We start from the raw sequence: 23,914 nt of genomic DNA, 5'->3' as shown, positions 1-23,914 counted from the left end.
AACACAGTCTTTGTTGAAAAGTTGCATTGGTACTTGCCTGATCTGGAATCGAAGCCGCGCCCCCATAATTGACAAGTTGGTTCTTTACCCACGAGGTCCACCACGACTTTTTCGCCGGCGACGTCATTGGTAAGCAGTTGAAAGAAATGGGTTATCAAACCAAACGCTCAAAATGGCGAAACACGTTTTTGTATAGTTCACAGCCACATAGACATGAAGCTTAGCGCTCTTCAAACTGCTAACATATTAACTTACAACAATCACCAGGAGTTGCTGGAAGATCTGTGTTGCGACGTATCAAGATCTATGTCATGCTTGCGGTAATAAAAACCCGAAATATATGGCTTTTGATCATAGAAAAGTCATAAAATGTGGGTTTCTATTCACATTCAAAACAGTCCCCTGATGCCTCAAACAGTCCCCTGTCATGATTTTTTGGAAAATCGCTAATAACTCGGAAAATAGGTACAATTTCAGTGGGCCTCCTTGTCTAACTAAATAAATAGTTAATTTTCTTTGGCATAGGACTACGTTTTTTGTCAAATTTAAAAAAAAATTGCCAGGACAGAATTTGTATGGAGCTGAACGAGCTTACAGAGAATCGCCCTTATACAGTACACATAGTAGAGGTAAAATATGCTGTATTGTTAGCTGGCCTGCAGGCAGAATTTGTAACACCTCGCACAAAATATGTGGTTGAAAGAAAATGGGTGCGGAAAACTGAGTCTAGTTTGTAAAGTAAACAAGGGGTGGATCGTGGGGAATCTTGAAGAGGATTATGTGCCAAAAGAAAACACATATCGAATATGAATTAGTGAAAACATTCAAACTTTTAACACTAAACTAGAAATGAGGTAAGGCAATATTTCAGAAGAATAATTGTGACACCTAAGAGAAACTGAGCATATAGATCATCTCTTTTCAAACAATAGGTTTTCAGATCAGAACTGTTTGTTCAATTGGACATTCAAGTAAAGCACGAAATTTATTTAAATATACAATAGCCTGCGGACTATTCAAATTCGTAAATTGAAAACAGCTTCAACAATACGTTTATTCCACTTCAAAACACAATACCAGTCGGAACTGGCTACTAAGAAAGCATTACTACAGCGAATTGAAATGTTACTGAACTCACAGCATTACTCAAAATATAGCTCAAAGCACGGTAGCAACTGAAATAAGTTGTCTTATCTGTGTAAAATCTGAGATACTGCAAGTTTAACGATTATTACTTTCGATTATACATGAGCAACCTGTTATATTAAAGTTCAGAGCATTTTAACGGAGCTAGTTACTCAATCTCATCTAGTCTCGGTCTAAATTGTAGAATAGAACCTATCGACACGAAGGATTTACGACGAGAACAACTCACAATTTCACGATTGACGTGAGTTAGGATCGCATACACGCCACATATCACGTCGTGAGCTGTGAAGTAATCGTGGTAACCTGTTGCCTTCACACTAAATGTAGGGCGATTCTAAATCATAGGAACAGTTCATTGCTTCGTCAAAATGAACTGAATGACTTTATTTTGTCACTAAAGAAGCGTGGGTCGTAGTCCAATTCCTCATGCCACACCCTTCACTTTACCGAGAGGGCATTTATACATATAGATTGTCGATTAACAGCCAGAATAGGCCCATTATGTGCTTATGGCATAAACATGTTTCTTTGCATATTACATTTACATTCTGGACTCACCTAAAAGTCGTTCGCCGTACGACCTCATAATCGCTCCGCCATCTTTGAATCTGCGAACAATAAATAAACGTATGTTAATAATAAGCTCTTGTGTCTTACTGCGAGGCTTAATAATGTGTGTAAGATTATTTCATGAACAGAGAGTAGCAAAAATACTGATCATATACGCCATCAGTAGCATTAACATACCAAAGTAAATGAGAGCAATTTTATTTTAAACATCTTTCACGGAAAACCATTAACAAGTAAACAAAGCTTAGGAAACGCGAGTTCAGAAAACGCATTGATTTTAAAACAGCAATGAAATGCTTCCCACTGACTGTTTTATTGTGGCAATAACAAGGAATTAACCATAAAATCTCTCCTTACTCCACACTATATAAATGGGTCTAAAATTAGTGCGATAAACATCACCGCATTAGAAGACTTTTAACTAAATATAAATCAATCTTCCTTTCATGCCATACTTGGAAAGTTTTTGCCATCCTCTCATAACCCATCTGGGCAATATAATAATTCTATTTATTCTGAGTAATGGCGGCAATAGATTTAACGTAATCACCGCCATCTTAAAACACTTTTACTGCTTTTTTCTGCACTGTCGAGAAACCGCGTCCTGTTTCCAAGAAATATATTCAGAAAGTAAGGATGTCTCTTTCATTTGCCGATCACGTCTTTGGCGTCGACGCGTGAGCTTGTTTTTACATTTTCAAAGGGTAGTTGACGTAATATTATGCAATTTTCAGTCTTAAGTGATGGCAATAGAGGCAGGATTTGCATCGGAACTGACAATAAAATACGGAGTACGAGTATTGTTGCTTCTATCAGTGCAATACATCTGCCGGTTGATATAAGGAGTCTACTCTCTTCGCATAAAGAATTGCAAGTGGCCCAGACGAAAGAAGCATTACACCAAAATGTTTGCACTCTTGCATACAATTAAGGCTTGTTTACAGATACTTAAAAGATACCTAAATGTCAACGAATTGAGCTACGTTCAATAGGACTAAGTAATATGATAATTAAGTATGCGAAAGGCTAACTACTTGCTTACATTGTTAGATCTTTAACATCCATACTTAATGGAGTGTATCTGGATACTTTGTACATGACTTATGTTTTCAAAACTTAGGATTTTCCTAGATACTTAACCAAGTAGCAAAGGTCTCACTAACTACTATATTTGATAGACCAAATTTATTTTTTATAAGATAACTAGTTTGTTTAAAAGGTTACTCCCAAAACAAATTCCCACAGCACAGTTATGGAGCATGACCAAATTCTTCAACGAAGATTACAACACTCTTCTTCTAAGATATTTTCAATTTACTCGCGCCCTAAACGTGTACGTATAATTGCATATTGCAGCGTTACCACATAATGGTAGTCTCGTGTGCTCGTAATAGCAATTACGTGACTCCAAAACTTTAGGTGATAAACTGTGTGCACATAGCTTAAATCTTAAAAATTCAAGTGATATTTACGCCGATTTTTTCTCTATATTAAACAAACAATTCAACTTAGCTTTTCCAGTTAAAACTAAAATGATTAAGTCCAAGTTCTTATTTAGTGACTGGGCAACTCCTGGTATTCGTAAAAGTAGACAAAAGCTGTTTGAACTTTATGGTTTAAAGCCTTATAGCACCGATCCAAGTTTCCGTGACCACGTCTCAAAATATTCGAAAATATTTAAAAACGTTTGTAAACAGGCTAAATCTATTCATATTAGAAATAAAATAAAAAATTCTAAGGATAAAATAAAAACAACTTGGACAGTAATTAATAACGAAACAGGTAGGCGAAAAGTTCGCAAAACTGATTTTAGCCTAGAAACTCATAAAGGCCTCATCAACGGTAACCTTGAAGTAGCTCAAGAGTTTGAAGCATTCTTCACCAAAATACCTTTCGAAACTACAAAATCATTAAATTCTTCAAACGCCGTATCTATCGATTTACTCAAAACAAATGTAAAGCCATGCTGTTCAGTATTTAAATTTCAACATACCAGCCCCGAGGCTGTTGTTAAGGCCTTTAAAGATCTTAAAATAAAATCAACAGAAGATCTTTGGGGTATGTCTGTCAAGGTGTGTAGGTCAATTATTGAAACTATTGCACCCTATTTAGCTTACATCTTTAATGTTAGCGTAGACCAAGGCGTGTTTCCTGATCTAATGAAACACAGTAAAGTAGTACCTTTATTTAAATCGGGAAATAGCAAAGAATCAAACAACTATAGACCCGTTTCTGTTTTACCGGTTCTCAGCAAGGTATTCGAAAAGTTGATGCTTGCACAAATGTTGCGCCATTTCAATAAAAACTTCATTTTTCATAACGAACAATACGGTTTCACCAAAGGTCGCTGTACAACCGATGCTGGTGTAACTTTGATCAAGCACATCTTTAAGGCTTGGGAGGAAGCTGAAGACTCGATTGGAATTTTCTGCGATCTCTCAAAAGCGTTTGACTGCGTAAATCACGAAACGCTTTTGCAGAAGCTAGAGCATTACGGAATCAAAGATACATCCCTCCAGTTATTAAAATCGTATCTAAACGATCGGCAACTTAAAGTTCAAGTAAACGGCGTAAATTCACTGGGCTCAATGATGGCAATGGGCGTACCACAAGGTTCCATATTAGGTCCGTTCCTCTTTTTAGTTTATATTAATGATTTGCCCTATCTATTTGATAATCAACCTAGGATGGTGTTGTTTGCCGATGATACCTCTCTTATTTTTAATATTGATCGACGTAGACGTAACCTAGACGACGTAAACAATTCCATTATCCAGGTTCAAAATTGGTTCAACGCAAATAACTTGGCTCTTAATGAAAAAAACAAAATGCATTCGATTTTCATTGCCAAATGTAAAAAGTAGTGAATGTGACATAATACTCAATAGTCAAAAACTAGAATTTATAAATCAGACAGTTTTCCTGGGAATCACTCTTGACAAAAAACTACAATGGGGACCCCACATAACATCTCTTGCGGGTCGTCTTAGCTCGGCCGCCTATGCTATTAGAAAGATGAGGCAGCTAGCGGACGTAGAAACAGCTAGACTGGTATATTTTAGTTACTTCCACAGCATCATGTCGTACGGCATTCTGCTGTGGGGACGAGCTGCTGACATTGAATGCATATTTATCTTACAAAAGCGAGCGGTCAGAGCTATGTACAACTTACGTGGTCGTGAATCTCTTAGGGAACTGTTTAAAAAAATTAATATCATGACCGTACCTTGCCAATTTATTTATGAAAATATCATGTATGTTAGGAAAAACTTACATTTGTTTGATAAAATATGTGATAGACATAATTATAACACTAGAAATAAAAATAAATTAGCTATCCCGCAGTTTAGATTATCTAAAGTACATACATCTTTCATGGGATATTGTGTCAAATGTTATAATAAAATACCAGACAACATTCTGGAATTGAATGACTTGCGGTTTAAAACTCATATAAAAGCCACACTTTGTAAGCAAGCATATTATAAATTAGAAGATTACATTCAAGATAAAAATGCTTGGAAACATGCTGGTCCTGCTCCATAGGACATACTGACAATATCTAATTAATTAACAAATTAAAACTACACCAGCAAATAAAATTGTATTCATCTTTTGATTATTTGTTTGTAACTTTGTACCAAAATATAAACCAATTTGTAAATGTGAACACCATGTAGCATTTTAATTGTCACTTTATCCTCATTTGTCTTTGCGATTCTACATGATCTTCGCATGCTTTTACTGTATGTATCAATACATACAAACTGTAATACTATATTATTTTTAAAAAGAGTAACCATGGAGTTTCTTGCCCGTTCTTCTCCATAGGAAGCTACTTTTGGAATGGGCAACTAGAATCAAACTTAGTTATAATTTTGACGTTCATAAGTGCTTGTAAAGGCCTAAATGAAATAAATGATTTGACTTTGACTTTGACTTTGACTTTGACATTGTCAACAATTATACTGCGACGGATTTAGGGAACAGTTTTACTCAAATTATACACCATGGCATATAAGGTTTGCGGTATCTTGAAAACCTCAATTATGGTTTAGGCGTTAACTATTGATTTGGTTAGCATATTCTTCAATGTTGAATTTAATAGAATTGTTGAAAACCTGCTTTCACAATTGCATTGTTTAGTAAATTCCCTCAATATGCAAATCTCCACGCCAAGATTACTTCAATCCGTGTAACTTGATATTTCTTCAAATCAAATTGTTCGGGTGTACCGTTGTAAACCAAATGTTTCATTACATTTAAATGTTCAGCAGCCAGACATCTGGATTGTTGACATTCTTTGCAAAATTATCTTGCAACGATTACACCAGTACATAGTTGTACTTTAAGTCGTAAATATGAGAGTACGCTTTATAATTCCGTGCGTAGCTTTAATAAAACTAGCTCTAGGAAGAAATTAGACTTAGCGTTGATGAATGGTTGACGTGATGCTAGTTCGTGACGTAGTTGTTTCCATAACTGTACTAGTTAAGTGTTGGGAGGGTTAAATGGTTCTTACTGGAAAATCGTGTTACAGTGTTTCATCGAACACTTGGAATCTTCTCGAATCAGGACGCCACACTTTAAGAAAAGCTTGCAAATTCTGTTTAGTCTAAATCCTTATTTGTGCTTAATGCATAGTCATCTTTTTAACCTTAAAATGGCAAGCTAAAATTTGCTCACCTCGTCGTTTCTCGATTCCCGTTAAAACTGCTGAATCGATTAAAGAAGCCTGACTAACGTCTCGATGCGGATTCCATACCAAAAGGTTACTCAAGCGAATTAATTAGTGATGTTACAGTCGAAAGAACTCGTGTCATTCAACTAGACGTCGGTAGTAATTACATCTTGACATTCCTGATAGAAGCTCTCAGTAAAATGTCAATCATATACAACATCGGTTCATTTTCTTTCCATGTCAATAAATTAAATTTCATGATGTTTCTTTTCTGTTATTAGTGGTAATGCTGGGAAAACATGTGTAGTCATTAAACTAAAATATAAATCTTGTCAGTCCAGGTGTTAATTAAGTAGGTATTACATCGTTATGTTCCAAAATTATCACTTTAAATGGTACTTTTTCGATTACAACAAGACCATAAAAATTGTAAATACCATTTTCATAAAGAATGTTAATTTTTGTGAGCTTCCACTATACGTTATTTGTGTTCTGCCATTCATTACAATTGACGACTTTTATCAAGAACTTAAAGTCACTCGTGCCATGTGCAAACGCATATTCATAACTGGATAACATCATTTTCATTCAAATTTCAACCTTATTTGCGTAAGTAGTTGTTCATTACGGATATTTTGAATTGCGAATAAGCCTGACTCGTATTAATTAAGAATATTCATGTTTGCTTAATGACGCGATTAATTGAACAAGATCCTCAAAACTTGTAGCAGTTTTTGTGCTTTGAAAAAATAATTACAATTTCAAATACACGTTTAAGAGGTCACGGGACGGTGTTATGCAAAAGTGAACAAACCAATGATATATGTTTACAAATGTGAAACACATCTATCTACGAAGATGAAAGTGTTAATCGCTTCGCAATGATGCCCCGTCCCATTTAAATAACACTTTGTAATGTAGAGCATACATCTTATAAAAGTACTCGTAATTACATATGGATTGAAAAAATGATGAAATTGGCTCTAAGTGCCTTCAATAGTTATGCCCAATGGCAATGAAATCTTTTTGTAAATGGACGCCAATTTATCTTGAAACAAAAGATATTGTTTTGGTGTAATGAGAAGTATAGTTCTTATTCTCTACTGTTTGTGTAACACTTTCAGCGAAGTTATTAAGTGAAGCAACTTTTGTAATGTGTTAGGAGCGAACAAGAACCTATTTTTCATTTTCTACTGATATTAGTTTGCTCTGTTTTAGAAAGGCCTATTATGGTTTAAGGTTTTGTAATTCTTGCGGGGGAAAATCTCGAAAAGCTTCTTCCCAGTCATGGCTACAGCGATTACCAGAGAATGGGAAAAAAATCCCAAGAGAAAAATTCCGATCCCGTATAAAATTTCTAGATGATCGATAACAATGCTCATTCCTAAAGGTTTTAATTTTCATACAGCGACCTCACAAAGTGGACTGTTATTACATACCTACGATTTTTCCTGTACAATTATAAACTGTAAGTAAATCCGCGGTTTTTAGAGCGTCTCTTTCTCACAGAGTTATATTATCAATACTGGTCATCTACAACATAAACTAGTCCTTCCTACTCTGCAATAGCAGGCAATTTCGTTTGCACTCAAATTAAATATCGGAGGTTATCATGTCAATGAAAAATAGACGTTATCTTTTGTTAATAAAGTGTGTTTTAAAATGTCATTGGGTGGTTTATAGGGCGTTTGAACAAGTGATAGACATGATTGTCGTGGTCAGGTTTCCCGACTACGCAACTGGTTGGCTGGGTACACTTAGTATACAGATTGCGACAAAAGTGAGAATTACTTAGGAAACAAAGGCTATGTGAAGACTTGATGTATAAAACATTTGACTTGACATTTAGCAATTATGAACTGAATAATACAGTGGAGGCTATGTTCGACGATGTGGACTGGTAACAATAGAATATGAGATCCTAGAAAAAATCTGAGCAATCAGTGACTGCTTGATTAAACTTTAAATAATAATTGAGGTTCTATTATATTCAAACCACACAAGAAGACTACTAACTATATCTACTGAAAAAAATATGAAGACACCCGTCAAACAGTTAAAAACACAAAAAGCTAAAACAATCATAAACGACACACAACCAACAGTTACCAAATCAAACTCCGCCCTCAAAACACGAGAGAAAGAAATAAATATTAATTAACTACAGACCATTAAAGTATTAACATATCTAAGCGGCAACATGCACACAACTAAAACCGCTTCATTTGAATAAGTAACATGATACATTGGAATATTAATACTTAACAAGAACAAATGTAACACGATATCTTTACTTTAGTTGTTCGAAAACGTAAATGTAATTTGACACATATTGGAATTTGCCTTTAACAGGCTTTTATGAACAGTGGGATGGTTAATGGAATCATTTTATTAAGGCATCGCGTCTGGTGGTCTGGTTTGTAAGTTAGGGCGAAAATGTGCAGTTACAATATTGTAAATTGAGTATTTTCGATTTATTGTTATTCTAGAAAGTGCTGAAGTTTTAAAGTAAAGCTTTGAATATTATCAAATAGTCAATCACGACTATAATAATTACACTGCACTAACCAACACGCATGCCCAGCGCAGAGAGCATGGGAAAATCTCCCCAGATTGGGGGAGGCCTGTGTCCAGCAATGGACGTCTTTCGGCTGTGACGACGATAATCTCATAACACATTTTATAGTACCAGTTGACAGAGTTTACTGTGGTTAATTCAAATTCATTAAAGACTAATTTCAAAATCATAATCAATCCTATAAGATTTTAATTACACCTATTAAATCATTTACATATTACGTACAAACCAGAAACGTAAGCCAATCTTCACAATTAACATTACTTATATCAGATTTGCAATACAGCTGAACAGGTTCTGTCTTAGCGGCTAAACCACTAACGGAAAACAGTAATTAATTTCCCATTTATCATTCAAACATTTGAACGGTGAAGAGGTACAGTCTGGAAGAAAATTTACTTAGCATTTAGCAAATACTTCGAGAATGCGTTAACTCTGTGAGTACATAAAGTTAAGCTTACATCTCCCTATTACTTAAGTGTGTCTGTAGAAAACTGTTTAAACATTTTCTATGTACCTTCGAGTTATGTCATCATTTTTGCACGCAAGTGTACGTTTTCATAGGAAACGATAGTACAGCAAGTGACACGTCGGAATCTACAGTTTAATGATTTAATTTCCACTCAATATATTAGGAAGTAACCAATCATTAGGAGGAAACACCTGATTTATCGATTGACAGATTTGGTAACGGCTGTCACTCACACCGACGCGTAATAAAATACTAATATGGAGTTTAATAATAATCATCGTTAAGTTTTTATGCCATTTTCATTATTATTGCCAACATTTAACATTAAATATAATGTGTTGTGCCTCATATATGGTTGGCGCTCATTGCGACTGGTGTCCTAAATGATGTTAGCCATATATCTGATATTTAGAAACTTATTAAGAAAACACAAATGCAAAATAGGCAATAATTAGCATGGTGCGTATCCTTTACATAATTTCCCAATCATTAAAACTTTATCAGAATAAGGAATCTTTAGCTAGGATCATGTGTGCGAATAACCTTTATGTATTTAGGTTAGTTAGCTTAAACAGCATCTTATTATGGAGAACATTAAAAATTATAAACGGAAATTCTATAGGAAAACGTTCATTTGAAACAATGTGTTATTTTTTGCATACATAGCTGTAAATTACAATTTCGGTATTCCAAAGAAAAATCATTGACTAGCGATAAACCTGCAATAACAATAGAGATGTTTTGGTTCGTCAACCTTACATAAACCAATCAACAAAATTGACAAATGACAAAACAACTACCAACACTTAAACAAGCGTAAAAATCTCCATTACACAACGGTAATAAAATGAAAAATGTATGTAGTTTTAAATAATTAGTTTTGTACATACAATAATCAATAAAGATGAAGTGTGTCGGTCCGTTATACGTACAAAAACCTGTAGTGGGTCAATGGCACAGCGAGACGGCAAGCCCAAGCGCGCTGAGTTCATCTCCGAACGCTTGTATTTTTTTTTTGCATTTCGAATCGATTGCGATACGGTGTGATGATGGGCATTGTTGACGATTAAATACTTCATTTGTTTTTTCGTCCGACGATTCGGAGAAAGGTTGTTGCGATCCAATTGGTTTATACAGCTACAAGTTTGGAAAAATTGGCGAGAGGAATATGGACGCGTATGCTGATGAATTTTATGATTGTCCTTTTCCTTGTAGTTTTAAATATGGTGAAGGACAGAAAAGGGCAGCAAGTTGAAAACCTTAGTGTATTGTAGGAACCACTCCTTTAGGATTAATTGTTTGAATTGCACTTCTATCGCGTCGAAGCCGAAGGAGATTGAAATCAGCAATACATAAAATAAACTACAATCTAAAATACAAAAACAGTTCCGAAGAAATCAATCTTAAGATCAAAAAGGCTTTAAAAGGCAAAATACCGATTCAAGTGTCAAAAACACCGTTGTATTAGTCATCGAAGCAACAGATGTAAATCCAAACCTGACTAGAATACTGACTTCGCATCAACACAACAGTTTTACTAAGAAGGGGAATGAACTCAATACAATATGGCTATAAACATTTACATATAAAAATAAAATCACAATGTGTACGATTATACTAGGTTATTTGTAAACAGCTGGCCTATGAACAGTATTATGAATACTAATGAATGGTGATGATGACAATGAATAGGCCACATTCCATCTGTTTTGTTTATGTTTGTTTCATACTCTAGTTGGTAGGTAGGTCGGACTTTTATGTGGTTAGCATTTCTATCATGCATAGGAAACTCCAGAAATTCGGCAGGCAACCTTTAAAATCGCTTTTCTGCTAAGACCCTTTTTTAGTGGGAAATCATCATATGATCACGAGGCAGTGATAGACTCTAACTGACTAAAACTCAATGTATCCCTTCTTGTGCGCTTTGTTACCAAGGCGGTGGTAACTCTTTCAAACAATCCCGCAGCCTCGGCAAACTTTGGCTCTAGCAGGCCTCACTGGGATTTGCTGACCCTCTTTGAGGAGCGCATGTGTTGTCAAAGACATTGTATAGATTAGCTTGGGTATAAGCATCTAAGTTTGGCACTCACAGATGACAACCTGATGGTTCTCATTAGTACCTTGTAGTATTGAACGATCCCGATCATAAATCTTTACATAATTGCAGCAATAATTATGTACGTTAATAAACATTAACATCAAACAAATGAAACCGTTTATAAAGGTAAAGTAAATTATAATTAGTATGAGATTGTGAGCAATTAGCCTATATTAGATTTTGCGATGCAAGAACGAATGCGATCTGGTCTCTTTACAGTTATGACTTCTATTATAACTTTTCATTGTTCCCACATCGTCACTCATACAAGTTGCTCACACAATTGAATACGCTGAAATTGATGTCACAGCTGTAATATACTTTGATAACGTCTAGCTATTTAAGCAATATGTGCCTCTACTAACAACGTAAGCCGCAAAATTGTCTGATTTAACGAATCCAAAATACAGTTAGTCCTGTTATAAATTATCCACATGATTTAAATGTAAGTTGAAGATGAAAATATACTCCTTCTCAAGTGTTATGTGACTCAAGAAATTCCTGTCGTTGCAAAAAACGAGACGCTACAACTTCCAAGGCTATAACTCAAAACTAAGAAACAAACATGTAGTAATAAACTAATGTATTTATTAGCAACAAATCCGTCAGTGTGCTTTCTCACTCGCAACGTAAATAAATCCGATGAAGTCGTGCGACCGGTCTGTTATGAAGTAGTGTAAATCTGTCCGTCTGTAACTGAGAGATATACTAGACTAGTATGACTTACTTTAGATTAACGATTAGAGTCTGAAGTTTGTTCGGAAGACGAAAAAAACAAGAAGTCTTTACATGCCTATGTAAAGACTTCTTGTTTTTTTACAAAATAGAAAAGCAGCAGGTACGTATGAACTGAATTGATTTTGCCAATTTTTTCATCAAATAGTGCTGTGAGCCATGAGGATTTTCGTTTAGGTACTAGAGGTATAGTTTATGTGCACAGTAATAAAAAGAAATAGATATAGCATAGTAGGCAGTTTTATGTTTTGGGTTTTCAGCGCAGATCTTAACAAGTCATTAGAAAGCACTCACAAAGAAACACCAAACAGAAAGACACGTAACAACAAGCGCCCAACCTTAAATGACGTCAACAAAGTTCTCGTCAACATTGCTAACATGCCCTAAGAACCTTTCATCAACCGTGAAGAACAGATAGATTTAAAAACCGCAGTTGACACTAACACGCATGCGTAGTACAACAATTCCCACGCAAGTGTGGCTGTGAGCGTCAACGAAGAAAACAGGTATATAAGTAGGTCACTTGTCCAATGTCCAATCCCATAATCGTCACGTGAGTACACTTACATACGCCTTTCCATTAAAAGTTGAGCGAAAATACTCCTTTAGACTCTAGAGACACGAACTTCATTAACGACAAGACACTATAAAAAGCCTTTAATACAGATTGCATTACTTTGAAGCCCGTAACAACACCGGGCAGTGCAAGTTTCCTTTTCCAATTTGAAATTAATACTATATGCATGTGTAATTAGTTCCATGATAATTAAAACTGTAGCGGAGATGAGGATTATTCATAGCTCCGGCACGGATTGTAAGATAAGGAAGATAAAGTCAGAAGTACAAATAAGAAACGAAATGAATCCACAAGAAGTAAATACATAAAATACAAGGAAGGACTGCCTAAGTAAAACATGCAGTTTTTTTTAGACAAAGCTAAAACAGCAGAATCAGATTCAGCAGACTTACAAATTCTAGAGACATGTCCATGATATTGTAAGAAACTGAGATGTATCTTCTTCACGCAATTTATTTTCAAAAATTTTCTTTTGGTGAACTACAAATTTAGGAAAAAAATTTCAAGGAATTATGGTAAACAATACAAGAGAAATAGGCCTTCTGGTCTCATCTCTTCAAACTAAGAACGGCATGTACCCAACGGTGTAACAGTTATGCGCGCGCGCGGGTTGGGTGGGCCGCGATCACGACACGACATCCCGAACGAGTCACGATGATTGACGACTACCTGACGGACATAGCCGAAGGGCTGCTGGGGGTACTCGTGAACTAGGAAGGTAAATGATTAGATGTTAAGATGATTCTATCAGTCAGTATTGCGCTGTGAGCAATAATTAGGTCAGTTTTGTTTGTGTTTGATTATTGTGGCTTTGTTTTGTTTTATGTTGACGTCGTACGAATGTGGTGAGAGGAAAAACAAGTATGAGTATGCCATCATTCTTGTCAAGAATGTGGAGCTTTAAAGAATATTTGCGGAGGCACTCAATTCTTTTTAATAAAAACCCCTGACTGTAATTTATATACTAAAACTGCCCATAAGGGTTCATTACGCACATACTATTTCACCGTTACATATTACTATCTAAAACGATTTGCAAACGAACATACCTAGAGAAACTAGTAATGTTTTCTTAGAAAACTATTTGCAAGAATTCCCGGCAATCTATCGCAACCACTAGGTTCATATAAAAACAGTACACGCCCACAACATAGAAAACGTCGTAATAGATAGTTAAACTGTGGTAAAAAACTAAGCTATCGCTAATAGCTTCCAGTTACAACAGCAAAAAGGCTTGCTAGACATCCAGTAGATTGATATCAATACTTCGTAATTAATACTGAAAACGGGATTCATGGAAATGGTTAAGATGAATTAGAAAGATCCAATGAAAAACAATTGAAGTATACGTGGAATGCCGTGCCAACTGAAAGACTTGATTTATGTTAATTTATAAAACGGTGAAGCCATTGGAATTGTTAAGCCTGCAGTCTAACGGGATTAGCGATGCAAATGTTAAGACTTAACCCCTGAATCATATTGAATACGTTCTAAATCGTTAAGTGATTGAGGCTAACTTCAAACTAAAATGTTTCTATCAGTTATACTTAACAAAGAAAATGTGGCTCATCGAACAGTTCGATTATTCCTGAGGTTCCATTATTATCGAATACATACACGTACCACGAAAATTCACGAATTCGCCCGAGTCGTGGAATAGCGGAAATCAAACGGTTTACTCACGAACATGATAACACCGCTAATCGAATTACCTGATGAAAAAGTGGTGACAAATGGGTGAAAGAAACGGGGACAGACGGTGACAGCTAAACAACTGTAGTCTTTGGGTGACAACAGTGACGGGAACGGTCCCTATACAAAAAACAACACCATTCAGTCACGCTTTTATGATATTTTATTCGATTTGAAACGTACAATTGATCAGCCTACTGATAGTGACGCCATAGAGGTATATTCACAAAGGGCTCAACGACAGGTCGATATAATAAATCCAAGAGAACTGATGCAAAAAATGAATTCCGTAAATTGTAACTTCGATGTTCTTTTTGGAACTAATACAATTTATGGTATCAATAGGACAGCTTATTTCGTAAATTACCTGGTCGTGTGGCTATTCTGACAGCAGTATCAAATTGTAACCCACAAGTCAATGGATATCATTAAATACGTGATCGTTTTCAATAATAACCCACTAACGGTACTATTTGTAACACGTTAATTCAATAGTGACGCTAACGAAACTAGAGTGTAAAAACTTACGTCACCAATCGATTGTGTAGCAGTGATCGATTTCTCGACTCGATGCGAGATGTACTCGATACCGATGACAAAGCGATGCGTGCCGAGTTGATCCATTAAGATGTCTCATTCTTGCGCCAATGGCTTCTGTTGGTCCATCTCACACAATAGCTGGCTTTGTGAAACTTAATGAACTGTAGTATCGGACTCTTTCGTTAGAAGAGCAATTTGCCATTGTACTGCGTCAATTGCATAAGACGAAAGTGACCATAGTATTTAATATAAGGCTGTCGTTAAGAACAATTATCATATCACGCATAATTAGTTCATAGTGTCTTTAGGGACTATAATTATATCCCGCCCATAACATCAGGAACTGTCAATAAAATGTCTAAATTGGGATCATAAAGAGCATGTTAAAGGCTTTATTTGCAAGCCTAGAATGAAGCTAAAATAAATCATTCAAAAGCTTTTTGCATTAAACATTTATGACGTGCAACATTTTAACATGAGCAATTTAATAGCAGGAACTTGTAAAGTTATAACACTTAACATGCACAATTAAGTATGCACATACCATGACTCAGTATTGGAATACCGATGAAGTGGTCTCTTGCCCGCAAATGAAACTGGGGAACATCTTACTCGGTACTCGCACACTTAACCCCGGTGTCGAGAAATCGATTCAAACACGTACAGAGGAATCGATTTCCTTTACCGTTTCGCGTCCACCCACGGTCTTGTTCACGAAACAGAATATCTCCATACCCTGATATAAATGGTCCATACTAGATAAGGAACATCACCAAATATACCCGGTATCTAGCTATTATCTCGTTTTGTCTTTCTCGGATATGTTTTAAGTAAATCCGATGTTATACGGCAATCGATTGGAAATTATTATCAGTGCTATGAACATAATATACTGTTTCAAGCGAAATGCTTATCTAAACGATTGTCTCATTTGAATACGTATGACTACGTAATGACGCCAGGCTTCTATTGGGTGTGCAAGCACAGTTTTCATAGGAAAATATTGCGAGTACAAATCTACATACAAGGGAATACGGCTAGTAAATCTTCCAGTGGACTTATTTCCATGTTTCTCAGTACTTAGTACTGAGAGCGAGCCGCGCTCAGCCATTAGCATAACTAGAGAAGCGCGGGCGCAGGTGAGCGGCTAACGGAACACCGCATGAGCATATCGAAGACGCATCTATTACCTTTATAGCATACCAAATTCAACTTTGGAAGTATTGATTTAAAAACTATATTCGATTGATGGCTTTAAGTTTAAAGTCGTTTTAATTTATTGCTGACTTTAGTCTACAAATTCGAGAGACAACGCTCGGGGCTGTGTCAAACAGATTAGCGCATCACAGTGTATTGTATGGTTATAGCCTTTACAAATGGCATAATAAAAAGTTCTGCGGTGTCTTTGCATAGCTCGGGTACAGTGTGATTTATTTTATTGATACAATGAAGGGTACAAATAAGATGTATGGTACATTGCATTTTGATTACTTGTCTATTTGAATATTTTAGCCGTTTTTGGTAAGGTATTAAATATTATTTTACTATCTATACGGCCATAAATTACAATCAACTTATAAAAATGAAAATGCACTTACCGTGTTAGTAACGGTTTCAGATTACTCAGAATAAGGAGACGCCCGAAGGTGTAGGTTTTCATACAGTATTATTGAATACTTTCATTTGTTCTGACATAGTTCTCTTTCATGCTAAATACCACAACAGAACAGGTCATCAAATTCCATCGATTGACGAACCCAGGAAAAGTCACGAACAGTTAGAATTATGTAACCTTCTTTCAACTCCCAAATATCTAAGACCAACATTGCTCTTCAAAATAAATTGACGACTCCCGAAATATTACCCAATAAGGGGTTCAAAAGCCTCCTATTTCTCTTTCCAAAGTCAGTTGTTTGTTTACATATTTACACTCCAATTCACAAGCCAAGCGTGTTAGAAGACCATACATAATGTATCTTAAACGTCGTTTCGAGAGCAAAACTCGTGATTCTGAAAGCGAAACGAGACTTACGAGGCGTATATCTCCGTGACTTAATGCATACGTTTAGACCTATTACGGAACGAACGAACCGTTATGGTAACTAAGCTTATTGAAATGCTATTGCGTTTTTGATTTTATGTAACTGTTTTATGTCAGTGTAATTAATTATGTTTACAATTGCAATTTAATAGGTTGTCGGGTTGTTTGTGGCAACATCCTTTATTGCTCAAATATGTCATTTGATATGTCTGTTGTTGAATGGTAGTTCAAAGTTCTTGCGTTTCGATTGTCTTTTGTTATCTCCTGTTGGTTTATTACGTAAATCTTATTTAACAGTTCCTCACTCTTTATCAGAAGACACTGATCTTAAAAGTCTTACATCTTGCCATTTTATTCAGGTTTTGCATAATGGATACCAAGTGTTTCATAAAAAATTGCCTACTCAAAAAGACCAATTTTAAGATCCTCAATTCTAAGACCGATGCTAGGTCCAGAAGCTCAAGTGAACTCAAGCCAAGCAGAACCCATAGTATAATCTTCACTCATAATTCATTCCAACTACGTATAATTCTGAAAGCTTAACACTACGTTTATGTTTCTGAAAGGACGTAATAGTGACTGTATCGATAACCTGTGGCATTGGGGCCAAGGTAAATACCATTGCGATCAAGAAAAGAAGGGTCTGCTACATCGTTCACATGATGAGCACTATTGTTCTAAAGATATCGTCATCATAGACTTTATATCTAGCAAAATGTATGTCAAATGAACTTGAGTGTAGTTTGAGTTAGAGTTCGTATACGCAAGGAAGCGATTGGAAGCTATAGACAGCAAAGTTTAAAGTATTTTAGACAGTATAACCACTTATTTAAATGGAGAATTCCGCAAAGATTTCTAAAAGCTATCTATTCGTCAACATTCTTAAAGCTATTACTAAAATGCCGTGAAAGCTATTCGAAAACGGAACGAAGACGAACTCGCACTGCCATAAGTGTGAACAAGAGCTCATTTCTTGCTTCACGCTACTCATATATGGCCTAGTACCGTAATGCAAATAAATCTTCATCCACAACATACAAACGACACATATAAGAACCATGTTGTCACGAGCGAGTAATTTCGAGAACGCAAAGATATTTGTTACTCACGTCCCGATCGAGTTTGAAGTATCGCCGACGTGAACAATGGTCTGTGGCTAAACGTAATGTATTGCTGGGGTATGTCGAATTTGTATGAGAAAATGACAGGGAAATATTATATGTTGGTAATGTAGTACGTGAGTAAGGCGGTTGCCGGATTGATGAACTGTATTAAGAAAACCATAGGTTCGTTTTTACACTTTCAGGGGGACAAGAATGTCTAGAGATTGTTTCTATCTATCCGCTCTGCATTCCTTTATGTAAACTCAATCAACAACATTCAAAGAATCCAAAGAATCTTTCTTTCATTCCTGTCATTGATATCATATGTGCTATTATTTACTAGAACATTATTGTTTTCATTGTAAATATAAATGTTATGACTACTTTCACATAGATACTTCTAGCGATTTATAATACATATTTATAAATAAAACTACTTATTGGAATTACAGACTATAATATTAAATTGACCTAGAAAGAAACTAAAGTGAAGAAATAGAATTGCCTTCAGTGTACGAACACCAATATAATCCATTATAAGGTACAACCTTTAAGTGTTTATAGCTTATTGAATTGGATTCGCCATTTCTGATACAGAATACGGTTAAAGGGTACGGTTATAAGGAGATTGGGTAAAATAGGTTTACAGCTCAATTCGCTCTAGATATTGTTTATGAACTGATATAATAATATATTATATTTATATGGGTTACAAACATCGACACTTTTATGGTCCACATATTATTAGTTATCGGCAAAACTTATTTAAATTATCTGGCTTTAACTTTTTATGAACTCCAAGTTCTCTTTTCATACGGGGCCAACTTTTGTAAGCTCATAGAAATATGTGAGGAGTTGCATCAAACAGAAATTGATCTGACTCTTTAGCCGGGTCCCATTGACATAAGACATTAAAAACCTCAAGCTCTGAAAACAACGTGAGTTAAACTCAAAGCTAACCGAATCTGACGTCATATTAAAAGCACTTGCTATACAAAGCGGCAACATTACCATACATAAATAATGGTTGGTATTCAAGCCCAACGCAGTCCCTGATTATCAATTACAACAAGTTTAGAACAACAAACACGCATTCCATTACAAATGGCCACATTATTCAGTATAACAGTACTTAATAACACGTGATCGGTCATAAAAATGGTAATAAACACTGTATCTTCTGATACTCAAATTATATTACTTGTTTAGTTTAAACGCCCTGCGGTTTTACTCGAGGTATAGTGCAATAACATATATGTTAAACACATAAATGTCGTCTAGAGCTAGATTTCAATAACTGTGAGAATATTTTTATTGTAGTTTCGTTTAATGTAAGGTTGTCTATATTATAACTGTAAATATCATTTACTTTATTATAAATACAATTCTTCAGTTTCTTTACAAATACATATAATTCTTCGAATTTCAAGTCATAATCTGCAAAAATGACAATTACACGTAGCCTATGTAGTAATTTTTTAGATGGGTTTTACAATTTTACGTTCTTTACAGCAGCACAAATTAATGGTATGTCGCAAAATAATTCGCACTTTAATTATTTTTGGTATTGACTTCGACTTTAAGAACTGTCTTTAGGCTTAAAATTAATTAGTCTTTCGAATTGGCAAAGCTATGAGCAAATATTCATTGCCACTTTTATAGATTGCTTTAAAGGAGTTGATCCTTAGATTCCCATTTTCTTCTACCGTTTTTTAACAAAACCCTTTATTTTCAATATCAGTGGTCATTTTAAAATTATTTATTATAGGCGGCACCTTCTGTCGGCACATTGATTCTCGTAATTTTTGTAAAGGAAGTACGTGACAATGCATCTTGAATGGGGTATTTAACAACTCGAAGACAACCATGACCATTTGCAGCATTTAAAAACCTGATTCAGTATTGTCAAGAATATTTATACCGCTTAGTAGCTTTATAGATGCATTCTGACAAAGATAATGTTAATATTGTTTGCCACCATACCTATCTTTCAGTTAATACTGCTAAAGATTGAAAAAGTGATAATGGAACATTAGACCGAACTAAAGCAATTTATGAATACTGTTTCAAAGTAAAATTAATTTTGGAACATGAACACTGGACACTTATAAATTCACAAAGACTCGATCAGATATTCAGAAATAAGCATAAGCTACTGACTCGCGAGGATTAAGTAAACGCTATGGAGAAAAACCGGTATGAAATTTATTTTATAATCCCAAAAACTAATGTGGCAGCTGGTAATAAACGTTTCTCTGATAAAGCCATAAAATATTATAAGCATAACATAACATCTAGGAACTATAATAACTCCTTCGTTATTTTGCTTACCAAATAGAGTACTAAGTCTTCGGTGAATATTGGCAATGCGCCATAGATATTTGCATTAGTATAATGAGTTCGTTTAACCATGATGCCAAGTTTAACTTTACAAGTCCAATAAGTACGAATCCAGACAGAGAGGCAGTTTGAAATTTATCTTTCTTTTGTTTTCTTGAGCACCTTCTTAATATAAATGTGTGTTTTGTTCGTAAAGAAGAATTTTCAATCTTTGTATGTAAGTATTGTAACCACACCAACAACAAGGATTCTTTCTCCGAGTGCCTAGAAAATATTTGATTGAATTTATGCAATAATAAATAACCCGATTTTGAAGTAACCGACTGAATAAATGCGTCCATTACGAATAATGCGTATTCCGAAACACACAAGTCCCCTTTAGTATTCAACTTTGTATCGAACATTATCTCTACGTCTCTCCGCCATTGTCTCGCTTACAAATAGGCGAATAAGTGCGTGATATTTGGGACCATTTTCCTTGCCATTTTACAAATCTGTCGTGCATATCAGTGGGTCGCTTAAAATGCCTCTAAGATATTTACATTTAACCGATAGACACACAGGCCAGAGATAGGGTGTGGATTTACGAGCGAAAGGTCACCAGTTCAAATTGGGCAATCATAGTGAACCCATTCCCAGAACAAGAATTTTGCGTAGTTTTGAAAGATTAATAGGAATATTAGTAAGTCTACGCAATGGAGTCAAAGATATTAGATTACTTGGTATTGTAATGCTAGGTATTAGTAATGACAACGGCCTATACAATCCGGTAGATCGAAATAAGCATTGTAAATTCAACGAAAATAAAATCAAAACAATAGTAATTTGTGGAAGACGTGAAAGAGCTTTGGCTTACAATGAGACAGCGCGGTCTAAATATGTCACGCTACAAATTACGAATGAACAAGCAACTTAAAGGTGATTAAATTGAATGACTTGCACTCATTAGAATAAGGGCTTGCAAAGCGATGATCGGCAAATGTTTACTGTGTCAATATGCAACTGTGTAGACAAAACAGAATAACAGTCCAGTCGATTGTGCTGATATAAATCCATCGATCAAACTTGTTCGACCAACAACCAGGTGAATAGCTGTAATGGTGTTCAGAGATCAAACGATCGTTTATTCTATCTTATGAACAGGCACTTTAGTAGAATTAGAACGAGATACAGGACAATAAGAAAATAGACCAGAGAGGCTTAACTAAATGCAACTTTACTGAGGTGCGGTCAAAACACCGCGCCATCTTCTAAGCCATTTTCAAAGTTAACTAGCTAATTCGCACGTCTAGTTAACCGATGAGCTTTTCCTAACAGAACCTACGATTAAATTCCCATGCTTATATGAAAATAGCCGTCTAGACTGGGTATAATTAATAACGTAGCACATACGTCAACCAGTTCATATCTGCACACCTCTTCCGATATACCGCCGGTACTGCTTGGCAGCGAATGGGCGTGCATTAGTTACAATATTTATGGCCCAAGATATAAGTGGGTGGCGAAAAAATGTTATTAACTAGGACGGAATTACTGTTATTAGTAACCAATATATTTTTGTACGCGTGAAGGGAATTAATTGCGAATCGATTGCGATTTTATCGCGGAAAAGTCATTTATCTCGCAGCTCGTGTGGAATATTAATAGTCGCTTAATCGCTTGGTGTTGAAGAATGAACGCTATTCTCGCCTTGTAACGATACGTTGCACATATCAACTATGGCCATTATCTTCATCATTGCATAGCAATGAAAATATTAATTAAATAATCATTCATAGGTGGCGTAGTTAGAACCCGAGGGTTATTGAGCGTTTTTTTAATCGAGTTTACTAGAATCATATATATCTGTGGCTGGAAAGGATTTTTACTCCGTCTCAAATTGAGCCTATATATTATTTATAATATTTATTACTTGGCTCTGTTTCTTAGTATCACTAACAGAAAATAGCTAGAGAATATCGAGTAAAAATCTCGATCGCTTGCAGCTTTTGCCTTGTGTACCATCGCAAGCGCAACCCGCACCGTATGGGAGCACGAGGATAATTTATGTGATAGAACGAACGATGCTCACAGAATGCTATGTTCCACCTCTGTTGTCGTCAGCCATGTCCACCTGCTGAGACTTTGTCTTCCAACTGATACGTTTTGATTTACTTGAACATTTCATTTGGAGATTAGAATTCTTTATAGCTCCTACAAAAGGAATTTTGTTGTATCTGATTATGCTGTGGCTATTCCTAAGTTGTCGCGTTTAAGATACCGTTAAGGTAAGAGATTTATTTTGTGGACATATTTGGTTTATTTACGTTTTAATCCATACGTAGCAACAGCGATATACAATGCAACTTTAAAACAAAATTGTTGCACTATCAGGGTGAAAATATTTTGCGAAACCCAGACATGGTTTGCTTGCAAATATTTGCAGTATATCCAATGCTCGTTGATAGGAGGAATGCGTTCGAAAGCCATAGGAAATGGATTAAACACGTAATTATCCACATGTAACTCTGCCACACTATGACGGGTACAACGCGTAGGAAAGCATTAATGTGATTTACTCTCCTAACGGGATCTTGAGCCTCGTTCGTGACTAGTCCAGTTATACTGGTTTTTGGTTAAAGGATATCGCCAATGTTTGTAGCACTTTGTTATTGGGAAAGCAATCCGAAATGAAGGGCAGAAGCAATAAATAAATAATCTCTATTACATGTTTCATTACCGCCAACAGCTTTGAATTGAATTACATGCTAAGTTTAATGTAACTTCAAAGTAGTGTCATTATTTCAGACATTTCAAGGGTTAATTCTTAGCATGACACCGCCAAAATATGACTCGAATCGTACTTAAGAAAGTTTGAAAAAATAATGCAGTATTCATGTTAAATCCTTACTTGAATATGGTTATGTAAAACAGAAATGACTATTTACGTTCATAGCCCACTTTGATCTCCCATTAAGAAGCAATTCAACACCTCGTTAGCTGACCAAGGGAACGGCGGTCACTAAAATTTACATATTCGGTGAATTGTCCACACTTGTAGGGGTCAAATGTGGTATTGCAAATAAAATGCTTGAAATGTGACATCGTTTAACATTAAACAAGAACTAAAAAACTTTTTGAAGAAAGCCACAACAACTAAAGATCCTCGCTAAAGATGTATTCTTAGAGTCTTCATTCGATTCTTAGGTCCATATCGTGCAAGTGGAGCTTACCTAGGTGAACTCGAACTTATAAAGTATCATCATTATTGGATGACTACTTGACGAGGTACTGAAGTACGTATCTGTAGGTACATATAATCATTTTATATTCGTTATAGACTGTCAAGGATTATGCAC

At 35.5% G+C, this 23,914-nt stretch overlaps 1 protein-coding gene across 2 annotated transcripts in view; it reads right to left on the bottom strand.

The window, feature by feature from the left end:
- The window catches only part of LOC110381684 (cadherin-99C), a 146,339-nt gene that overhangs the window by 86,705 nt on the left and 35,720 nt on the right, over window positions 1-23,914 (bottom strand). For both annotated transcript variants that reach the window (XM_064037795.1, XM_064037794.1), the window contains one exon: window positions 1,708-1,757. The gene's annotated coding sequence lies outside the window, so the exon portion shown is untranslated. The remainder of the gene's footprint in view (window positions 1-1,707; window positions 1,758-23,914) is intronic.

The sequence above is a fragment of the Helicoverpa armigera genome, chromosome 14 (genome assembly GCF_030705265.1).
Source record: "Helicoverpa armigera isolate CAAS_96S chromosome 14, ASM3070526v1, whole genome shotgun sequence".
Classification (NCBI taxonomy): Eukaryota; Metazoa; Arthropoda; class Insecta; order Lepidoptera; family Noctuidae; genus Helicoverpa; species Helicoverpa armigera.
Note: the sequence above shows the minus strand (reverse complement) of the source record. Positions and strands in the feature narration are given on the sequence as shown.